The sequence below is a fragment of the Sciurus vulgaris genome (genome assembly GCF_902686455.1).
Source record: "Sciurus vulgaris genome assembly, chromosome: 1".
Classification (NCBI taxonomy): domain Eukaryota; kingdom Metazoa; phylum Chordata; class Mammalia; order Rodentia; family Sciuridae; genus Sciurus; species Sciurus vulgaris.
In genome coordinates, this window is record NC_136461.1 from 79,218,879 (window position 1) to 79,229,831 (window position 10,953).

The following is a 10,953-nucleotide window of genomic DNA, read 5'->3' on the forward strand; positions in this document are numbered from 1 at the left end:
TTAATCATTAAAATGTAATATTGTTAAATTTTACTATTTGCTGCTACTCAGATACTGAAGATTAATCACCTTTGTGTAAATCTTCAACTTCTTAAATCTCCATAAGCTTAAATGTATGTATTATGCATGGGTCAGATTGGCAATATGACATACAGCATCGTTATTAATCATGACAATAATGTAGGTGAAGGGTTGGGTCAATGCAGACTTATAGAACGTCTAAGTTTTTCCACAGCTTAGGATAACTCAGATAGTTGTATGAATTTTCCAAACCCAGTCTTTTGTCTCTGACCCAGCAGTCTTATGTGTTCTGCCAGCAGACATGAAACTGTGACAGACTAATTTGTTAGTTTGCAGGTAGGGTAAAATTCAGACCCTTCATAGTTCTTGATAGTACACCATTTCAAATCCTACCAGCCAAACCTTTTACTTCAGCTGCTGCAGCTGCAGCTACCTCCATATAGACCCCAAACATTTTGTGCAGAAGCAATTTGATAGTACTCTTGCTTCAATCCATTTAGTGTCCTTCTAAGTTGTCTTCCCTGGGGGAATCTCTGGCCTCCTTGTGGAACACCCATAGGAACACACTTCACATTCTGGCATTTGCAGCCTGAAATGGGAGAGGGAGTTGACTAATAGAGAACAGAATTTAATGGATTAAACACTTGCTTCCCCTTTCAAACCCAGATGCAAATTTCTACAGCATATTTCAAAAGGCTGAGAAGACTCTGAATGATTGTGCACCAATCACCTACCTATAGGAGCAGCAAACTCCTTAACACAACCTTGTCTTGGTTTTTCCTCCTTCCTGACTTACATGCCTTCTCCCTGGAGTCACATTGTTTAATGAATATTACTGGCTTTGAGGAGTACCCAGATAGATGTCATTGTATATACCTTGACGTTAGCAATTGTTATTTCTGCACAAATTAACATCCAAAATATTTGAAGACTTATTACTGCATCTGTGCTGGGACTAAGCTGTCTAGTGCAAAGAATGTGGCGTCCCAGGTTCTTACAGAATGCTAAGAAGAGTGATTAGTTCCTCTATTAATTTCTTTCACAGGAATTCCTAATCTTTTATTGCAAAAGAACAATTACAAAACAATAACCCCAACTGGTATGAAAGAGAGAAGTGGGCATATCACATGAACATATTTGTCTCTATAACTGCCTCCTCAAGATACACTTTTTTAAAAAAGGAAAAAGACAGGAAATTTTGGAAAGCAGATTGTTAGATCAATTTTATTATAACTTTATCATCTTGCTTACTTTGTTCAAGCAAAATGTAAAGTTTAGGAAACTTACCCTTCATTTTTAATATTCATGGTGACCATTCATGGGTAAACTGCAGTGGAAATGTGGTGGAAAGAATGCTTTGGCCAGGGGTCTTGCTACAAGGAGTTATCTTGTAAAGTTAACTTGCTTTGACAAGTTCCAGATGTGCTTCATATGATCAAAATATTGAGATACTGGAGCCTGGCATAAATCACAGAGATGTGATTTTTTGCTGGATAGAAGATGAGTATTTGTACAATCATTGCCTGTTTCTAGGATCTAAAAACAGAATATATTTTGGTCTTTTATTTTAATTTTTTAAGACTGATGTTTATTTGGGATGTTATGCATTATACTTCATATGTGAGAAGGCACTAATCATTCTCATTCCCAAGTCTGTTACTGGTCTTTTATTTTTGGTCTCACATTCAGTCAAAATTTTAGCTATGTGATGGCTGCAAGAGGCAGCAGCTCTATATTCTTAAAGTGTATAACTCACCATCTTTAAGGATAGCTAGAAAGCAAGGGATCTCCTCAGCTCCTTTTACCACATTCTCTGAAACCACAGTTGCCCTTTTTGAGGGATGGCCACAAGAAGGTATTCCCAGTGAAAGTATAACCATAGCTTTGTAATATCCAGAGGAAATTCCAGGTAAAGAGGTGCCATAATTTGGAACATCCTTCTTATGTGGCCAAAGAGAAGAATGTATTAGAATGTAAGAGTAACAACACAGAACACACACTGTTAAGGAAGATTAGAATCGTTAACTTTTGAAGGATGTTGAAGCAGTTTTTCCTTTACCTTAATGTATTCCCAGCTATGTGAGCAGCAGCAAGGAAAGTTTCAGTGGATCTTGACCTTCACTTCAAATAGAGACGCTGAGTATTTGCCGGTTCTTCTTTCCTCTTCATATTGAAATTAAACATCAAAGTCGCCATCTATCCAGTCATGCTGTTAACAAAGACTTCAGTGTATGGATTTATGCCATATTTCCTCCATCTCTGACTTGTGAAAGATCATGGGATCAGTGTGTTTTTCACAGAGAGGTTGAATTAGCACTTTCTTGTGGGAAAAAAGAAAATACCAAAAAAAACTACTATTAGAAAGTATGAGTCACAATTCTTAATTGTTGTAGTTAATACTGAAGTAATATTTGTGCCCTCTTTTTCTCCGTATTAACTGATTTAATGTACAGTAAAAAATGTCTATATCCTTAGTAACATTATTGTAATTTGTATGTTCATCACACACACACACACACACACACATAAGGAAAAAACTGTAGCATATAAGCCATAATTGTTACACTCCAGGAGTTGGCAAAGTTTTTTCAAAAAAGGACAAAGAGTAAATATTTTTATTTTGCAGGTCACACATCTTTGTGACAACTAGTCAACTCTACCATTCATTGTAGGGTGAAAATAGTAACAGCAATATGGAAACAAATAAGCAGTGATGTTTTCCAATTAAACCTAATTTATGGACATTGCAATTTGATTTTCATATGTCACAAAATACATTTTAATTTTTTTCAATAATTAAAAAATATAAAATCCATTCTTAGCTTGCAGTATGCATAAAAACAGGTGGCAGGCGAACTTGGCCCATGAGGGATTTGGTCTGTAGTTCTTAGAGCTCCGTAATGCTCCGATATCAAACCAAAGAGAGTTGAGTTTATCACTATATTTAAAACTTCAAAGCAAATTATGTTTGTGCCTTGATTTCATATTCTATTTTACTATTTTGGAGAGAGGCAGGGATTTACAGTCCAATCGTAAAATTCTTTAGAATTAAAAATTTAGCTTCTTCCTCCTCCTCCTTCTGCTTTCCCTCTTCCCCTGTCCCTTCCTTCCCTCTTTGTTTCTTCTTTCCTTCCTTCCTTTCTTCTGCTGGGGATCAAACACAGGCTGTTGTACAGGATACACAAGTGCTTTACTACTGACCTAAATCCTTAGCCCTAAATTAATTAATTGATTAATTAATTAGTTAATTTTGGTACTGGGGATTGAATCCAGGGGGTACTTAACCACTGAGCCACATCCCAGCCCTTTTAAATATTTTATTTAGAGACAGGGTCTTGCTGAGTTGTTTAGGACCTCACTAGATTGCTGAGGCTGCCTTGAACTTGCGATCCTCCTGCTTCCACCTCCTGAGCTCTTAGGATTATGGGTGTGTGCCACCACACCCAGCTCTCCAGCCTAAATTTCATATCTAAATCCTTAAATTGAGACGATCATTGTTAACTACTAGCCCTAAACCCCAATTAATGTTGCTGTATGAAACTATCTTAAAAAGTTGTCCTGAATAATAGGCATTTATATATATTTTTTTAAATAAAAGTTAAAATTCCAACCTTATCTGAAATTTAAAAACACACAGGAAAATTTAAAGTTTAATACAGTATTGATATATAATTTTAAATGTATTTTCCAGCTTATTTCTTTTTAAGCAAAGGCCTTGAATTAGAATTTCTAGGAATTTTTTTCAAAACTTTAAATCATCTTCTTTAAAGATAACAATTGGAAGTTAAACCATTATGACTTTGTTACAGTGGCTGGCTTTCCCATTAATGGCTGAACTGAAATTATCAGCTGCTGTTAATAGTGTGAGTGGATTTTAGCCAAGTTTCAGTTCCTGGAGATGAAACTTTACTTATCATAGTACTTGTTCTTTCTTTCCAGTCCTCATAGTATTTTACTACATATTGGAGTTTTGCAAATACACAGAAATCACAGCTTTCTTAAGTTTGCATTTGAATTTTTAAAATATGGGTTTGGTTCTATCAGTGTCTGAATTTACATACTGATAACAGCACTTTTTCCTACTGAAATCCGTATGTTTTAGATGGAAAATGTTATTTATTTTCTTTGTATGCTGCAATCACCTTCAAATACAGCACATTTATTTCATCCTATAAATGTCTTTTCTCGCTTGGTAGATTTCTAGATATTTCTTACAGATGTTCCCATTTATCATGTTTTTAATTTACAAATTGGATTACAACTTGCCACAAGTACCACAAAAAGGGTGAATAAACAGATATGAAAAGATAGATAGATAATTATTATAAATAACTTGCCTTCCTTTTAAAAATTTGTTTTAAAGTTAATCTTGAGAGATTTCTATCTCTTTAAACTATGTTACAAAATAATAGGAAAAAATTAGTATCTTATGTCCATTAATAGAGCCTGAGATTATTTGTATGTTCAAATTAATTTAGGCTGAGCAATTTATTTGCTAGCTATATTGAAAAACAGTTTCCCAGTGTCTATAGGAAAAAACAGATTATCCACATACCAGAGAATGAAGTTAGGTCCTTCTGTAATACCGTATCTAAAAATTAACTCAAAATGGACCAAAGACCTACACGCAAGTTCTAAAACTACAAAACTATGACACCAGAGGTACAGGCAACAATAGAAAAATTAGATAAACTGGACTTCATGAAAATTAACAACATTTGTGCATCAAAAACATTATTAACAAAGTAAAAATGCCTTTTATCTGTCCAATGGGAGACAATGCTGGCAAATTATACATATGATAAGGGATTAATATCTAGAATATAAAGAAAACTCTCAAAACTCAACAATAAAAACCATTGAAAAAATTGACAAAGAATACAGACATTTCTCCAAAGATATATAAACTGTCAATGAACACATGAAAAGAGCTCAGCAAACCAATTATTAAATGTAAATCATTTTGAGAACAGCACATAGGAAGTTTCACAGCATGGCCCTGTTAATCCCTAGCTTAGCTGCTACTAATCTTTCTCTCACTGTTTGTGTCAAGGTAATACAAAACAACCTACAGTTCCCTGACCACACTTGTCTGTTTCAGTCATCCTAGAATGCCTAAGAGAGTGCTTCCTCCCTCTTCTACTTATCTGGTAAACTCCTGTTAATTTTTCAAAACTTGGACTTCAGTTTCCCCAGAAAAAGCTCCCCGACCCAGAGTTAATCTCTCCCTCTTCTGGGAACTTATTTCATTTTATTCATTCACTTAGAAACTTCAACAACCTTTGACAAATATTTAATGACCACTTAATATGTGTCAAGTACTATGTTAAAGAATCTCACTACCGTTGTTGTCATCATGGCTAACACATAGAATTCAGCAACCTTTCAAATGACACACATTTATTGATTCATTGACTGAGCAATAATTCTATGGATCTTAACTATCACCATTGTATAAATGAGAGAACTGAATCCCGGAGAGGTTAAGTAATTTGCCCAGGGTTGGCTGTATAGTCCGGCTTCAGAATGCATACACAAAACAGGTTTTGACCCTGTGCTAATAAAAGTAACAATAACTTCAGACATCTTGGTGCTATGTTGTACTTGGGCCCCAGCACAAGAAGGAGAATAACTAATTGTCCCTCTAACTCATAGACTCTGTGTCATAAAGGCTAGAGATAATGGCTGGGGAGGTATCTTGCAGGTACACTTGCCTAGCATGCATTAGACCCTGGGTTCAGCACTGCAAAACAAAACAAACTAAAATTAAAAGTCCCAATGTAACTACTTGTATGAACTTGCAAAGCAAGTTCAATTCCCAAAAAAGAAACATTTCTTTATTTATCTAAATCAAATGTAATTTACCTCTGAGCTACCATTCTGCTGAGATGGTAGGAAATTCATTTTCTATATTTTCTCCAACCCTTTCCAAGATCATGGAAAGATCTAGGTGGTATCTCATGTAGTGCCACAATAAATAGCAAGAAGGCCATTCATACTGGTGAGGTGCCTGCTACAGCCCAGCCCACTGGTCCCTGCTCCTAGGTTAAGAGGGTTAGGCATCTTGCTCAGCCTGAAAGTCAGTCTTCCTATATGCACTGCCCAGTCATTCTCCATTCAGTTGTTCCTCCTCCCTCTCCAGCAAATTAGACCTACAACCTCTGTCCTCATCCCTGTTTGAAGTACCCCTATTCCCTTCCCCATCTCCTTTTCCCTTTTGCTACATAACATCTAAAATAATCTAAAATTAAAGCAGTACCATCATCTTTTCACTTGTTAATTCCTTTTTCTTCTACCTTTTTTTTCTTACTCATTCCCTTTGCATCTTCCCTTTGAAGATGGATAATTCAAAACCATTAATTTTACATATTCATTGTCTTTTCTCTGACCATTTGAAACCATAGGAGAATATAATAAAATCTTGCTCTGATATTCATTGCCTCAAATAATTTCATTCCTTTGAAATAAGATTACCTTCAGATTCCTGAACCAACTAGTTCCATTTTTCTTTCCTGGTAACTCTTAACTGTCTCCTCTGGAAGTAGAAGAAAAAGAAAACAAAGTACTGGATAAACAAACTCCTTCCTCAAAACATGAGTTCAACTAGTAAGACCAAAAGCTTAACATAAATTAATGAGTGCCAAAAGATAATATGCATTAATAAAACATCTATTTTGTGGCTAACACTGAACTAAGTACTATGAAAATAAAATTCTTAAAATACAAGGTCTTTCTTCTAAGATAATAGTCTAGTTGGAAAGCAAAATGTTCAGAAGAACAGTATAATTTAGACAATGTGACTTTATTTAATAAAGTATTGAATTGTTCAATATGGTTAATTAGAAAACAAAACAGTATGTGATAAAATTACTTGTGGTCAGTCTATACAGAGCCTAACCATGAGTTAAGAAAGAGACAGATTCTGGACTTGTATATCCAGGGAAATGAAACCTTCACTGATTTTGGAGGATGTAGAGATAGAAACAAAAGATTAAAATAAGAAACACACAGATCTGGAAGCAGAGTGAATACGCTGTAAGGGAAAAATGGTGAAGGCACTGGCCTAACCCTAAGAAAAATTTTGTGTATGTAATTATCAACATCCCTAAGTAACAATGATCAATGCAACAATCAATCCATCTCCAATTTGCTTAGGAGACATATATGTGCAACTGACCATTTAAAATCTAAATTCTAATTTCATTAATTCCATAGTTGTTTATTAGGTTCCTACAATGTGGATAGTAATGTGCTAGGCATTAAGGATATGATCATAGGGAAAGGGAGAAAAAATACCTACTATAAATTAAATGAACCAAAAATGTCAGGGTAAACATTGTACATATAATACTGGGCTAAGGACTATATGTATCTTATGTCACTTTATCTAATTTTAAGATTGTGGCAAAACCAAGTAAGCATTTTGTACATTTTACATTTTTAAAATAAAGAGACTGAGTGTCAGAGAGATTGAGTAGCTTGCCAAGTTATTAAACAATATGAGACAGAAATGCTATCATTCAAATAAGTAGTTACTGTGTATTTAATAGAAAAGACAAAAAAAGTTGTTAAAGACCCTACAAGTAATTAAAGACAAAATAAGTTGTTAAAGCCCTACAATGATTAATGGAGGAAATAACTTTGGCAAGGATTATAACAGACTTTGTAGATTAATATTACCAACTTCAAAATCTGGGTTTCTCACCCTTGGTTGTGAACTAGAATTGAATGTGGGGAGCAACTGGGGGAGTTTTAAAGGGTGCTGATGTTTGTATTCTATCCCCCAAGATTTTGAACTGGGGATGCATCCTGAGCTTTGAGTTTTAATAGTTCCTCAGGTGATTCTGATATACAGGCAAGAATAAGAACCAGTGTTTTCCAAAAGTTATTCTGAGACTTCACAGTTCATTCAAATCAGCTAGGGATTCTGTTGTACTGTGAATTCTGATTCAGTGCTCTGGGGGAGGCCGAAATTTTGCATTTCTTTCCCATGCCTATGTACTGAGATGAAAGCATACAGACAGCATAATGGAGCCCACAGAAAGATGTATTACTTACAATCTGAGGAGAAAGTAGATAAGGCAAAATAACTGATATCTCTCTGGTCTACACATGGGTATTGGAGGCAGGATAATCTGACTTTATACCAGAGCAGATCTTTAACCTCTCCAATGGTCTTTGGAATTCCAACTTTCAGCATTCCATGCACCACCTACTACCTTTATCTGCTCGTTTACCCTTCTGCCCTCATTATACCAATTTGGAGATTACAGAGATTACTAGTCTATCATTACCAGCACTTTTTAAATATTTATGGTTGAATGGATTAATCTATATATCACTATCTATTAACTTCCTAATAATCTTTCCTCCTGCCCCCCAAAGAGGCATTATAATCAATTCCTTATAAACACTCTCACTTTGGCTCTCTCTGTGCGAGATTCATCTTTAAACTCAACTACCCTCTTCTCATTTTATTAATTCTAGAACCATTTATTAATTCTCTACTATGTGGACAGCAATGTGTTAGGCATTAAGGATATGTGAAACTGTTTATGTTCAATAAAAGAACACCAAGATCTAATTGTGATTGCCAGGCCAGCTGTAGCAACATCAAGTCAAGCTGGTAATGCCAACTCATTTCCTGGATATCATGATCTGCTTTTGTCTTTCTCCGTATCCATATTCTTGATTTACTTTAACCCTCTCTCCCAAATAAAACTGTTACTTTACAGCTTTTCTTTTTGTGTGAAACCACACATGCGCTCACAATAAAACTTAAAATTCATCATTGATACTCCCCTTTTTGTCACCTTCCACACCCAATCACCAAATCCCATTTTCTGTATTTCTTCCGCCATTATTCTGATCCAAAGCACATTTAAACATGAAGTAGCCTTTTATTCTCTCTGCTTCCACACTTTCCTACTCTATCACAACAGATATAAATCAAATCATATCCCCTTGCTTTAAAACCACTTCCCATTGTTCTTAGAATAAAAAACAAACTTTTCGCCCATTTTTTATTGGTGCATTATAGTTAGACATAATAGAATTGTTGTTACATATTTGTATATGCACACAATATAACAATATATTTTAACCAATATCATACCCCACTATTTCCCCATTTGCTCCTCTCTCCCTCCCCCTGGTCCCCTTCCTTTACTCTACTGATCTCCTGTCCATTTTCATGAGACCTCCCCCATGTTTCTTTTCCTCTCTAGCTTTCACATATGACAGAAAAACATGCAACCCCTAACTGTCTGAGTGGCTTATTTCACTTAACAAAATCATCTCTAGTTTCATCCATTTTCCTGCAAATGACATAATTTCATTTTTCTTTGTGGCAGAATAAAACTCCATTGTACATACCACATTTTCTTAACTATTCATCCATTGAAGGACACCTAGGCTAGTTTCATAGTTTGACTATTGTGAATTGTACTGCTATAAACATGGGTACGCACGTATCCCTACAGTATGATGACTTTAATTCTTTAGGATAAATACGGAGGAATGGGCTAGCTGTGTGGTACCATTTCAGGTCTTTTGAGGAACCTCCACACTGCTTTCCATAATGGTGTATGCATTTAAAAACCCTACCAAGAGTGTAAAAGTGTTCCTTTTTCTCCACATCTCCACATCCTCTCCAGCGTTTATTATTATTATTTTTTTTTTATACCAGGGATTGAACCCAGAGGTGCTTAACCACTGAGCCACACATCCCCAGCCCTTTTTCTTTTTCTTTCTTTCTTCTTCTTCTTCTTCTTTTTTTTTTTTTTTTTTTTTTTTTTTTTGCTTAGGACCTTGCTAAACTGCTGCGGCTGGCTTTGAACTTGTCATCCTCCTACTTCAGGATCCCTCACTGCTGAGATTACAGGTTATTGTTCTATTCTTGATGGCTGCCATTCCGACTGGAGTGCGATGAAATCTCAGTGTAGTTTTGATTTGCATTTCCCTAATTAAAGCCAAGCTTCTAGTCTGGGGGTATAGCTCAGTTGGTAGGGTGCTTCCTTGCATGTACAAGGCCCTGGGTTCAATTCCCTGGACCACCACCAAAATATAAAGCCAAACTTCTTACTCTGGGTTTCAGAGACCTACGAGGTCTGGCTTTTGACTAACTCTCCACCCTCATCTCAGTCTACATTATCCTAACTCTGGCTCCCCCTGCTCCAAGCACAGGAAGCTCATTCCTATCTTTGCACTTGCCTTGTCCTTTGCAGGTAGTTTTCTGTGGGCTTCTTCTTATCCAGTTCTCTACTCTGAAGTTCTTATCCAGTTCTCTACTCTGAAGGGCCTTCCTTGATTATCTCATCAAGGTGCCACCTTCCTAGTTCTTACGTTCTTCCATCTTATCTCCTTTGGAGTAATACTGAATATCTGAATGCACATGGCTTACTTGCTTGGTTTAATGTCGCTGCCTCACTGCCAAAGAGCTCCCTAAAGGAATGACCATCTGTCTGCTTTGTTCATCACTGTAAGCTACAGTCCTACCTCATAGCTGAGGGCTCAATCAATACAAGCTGCATGCCAACCTGCTCATTTCTACTATAATACAACCGCCATAAACAATAAGCTATTATATTTCTGTTTGTTTTTAACGAAGTAGGGTACTCAAGGAAGAGTAAAAGCAGGGAGTCAAGAAAGTGCCTGTTATCCATGGTGCCCAATGTCGTGTGTGAACACAGTATATAGGGAAGTGACAGAAGGTCTAGATCTGAGGTTCTTCTTCCTCTGAATATCTTCCTTCCTGAAAACACTATTTATCTTAGCCTATGACTCGCTCTATCTTTTACTAAAGTTCACCCTGGGTTTTCTACTCTAACCGCCTTTTCGGCCTTCCCGGGTCTCGGGGAAGAAGTGCAAGCCTCCCGCGCATGCGCAGAGCGCGGATTCCGTAGCGCAGAGGGCGCTGTAGTGCGCATGAGC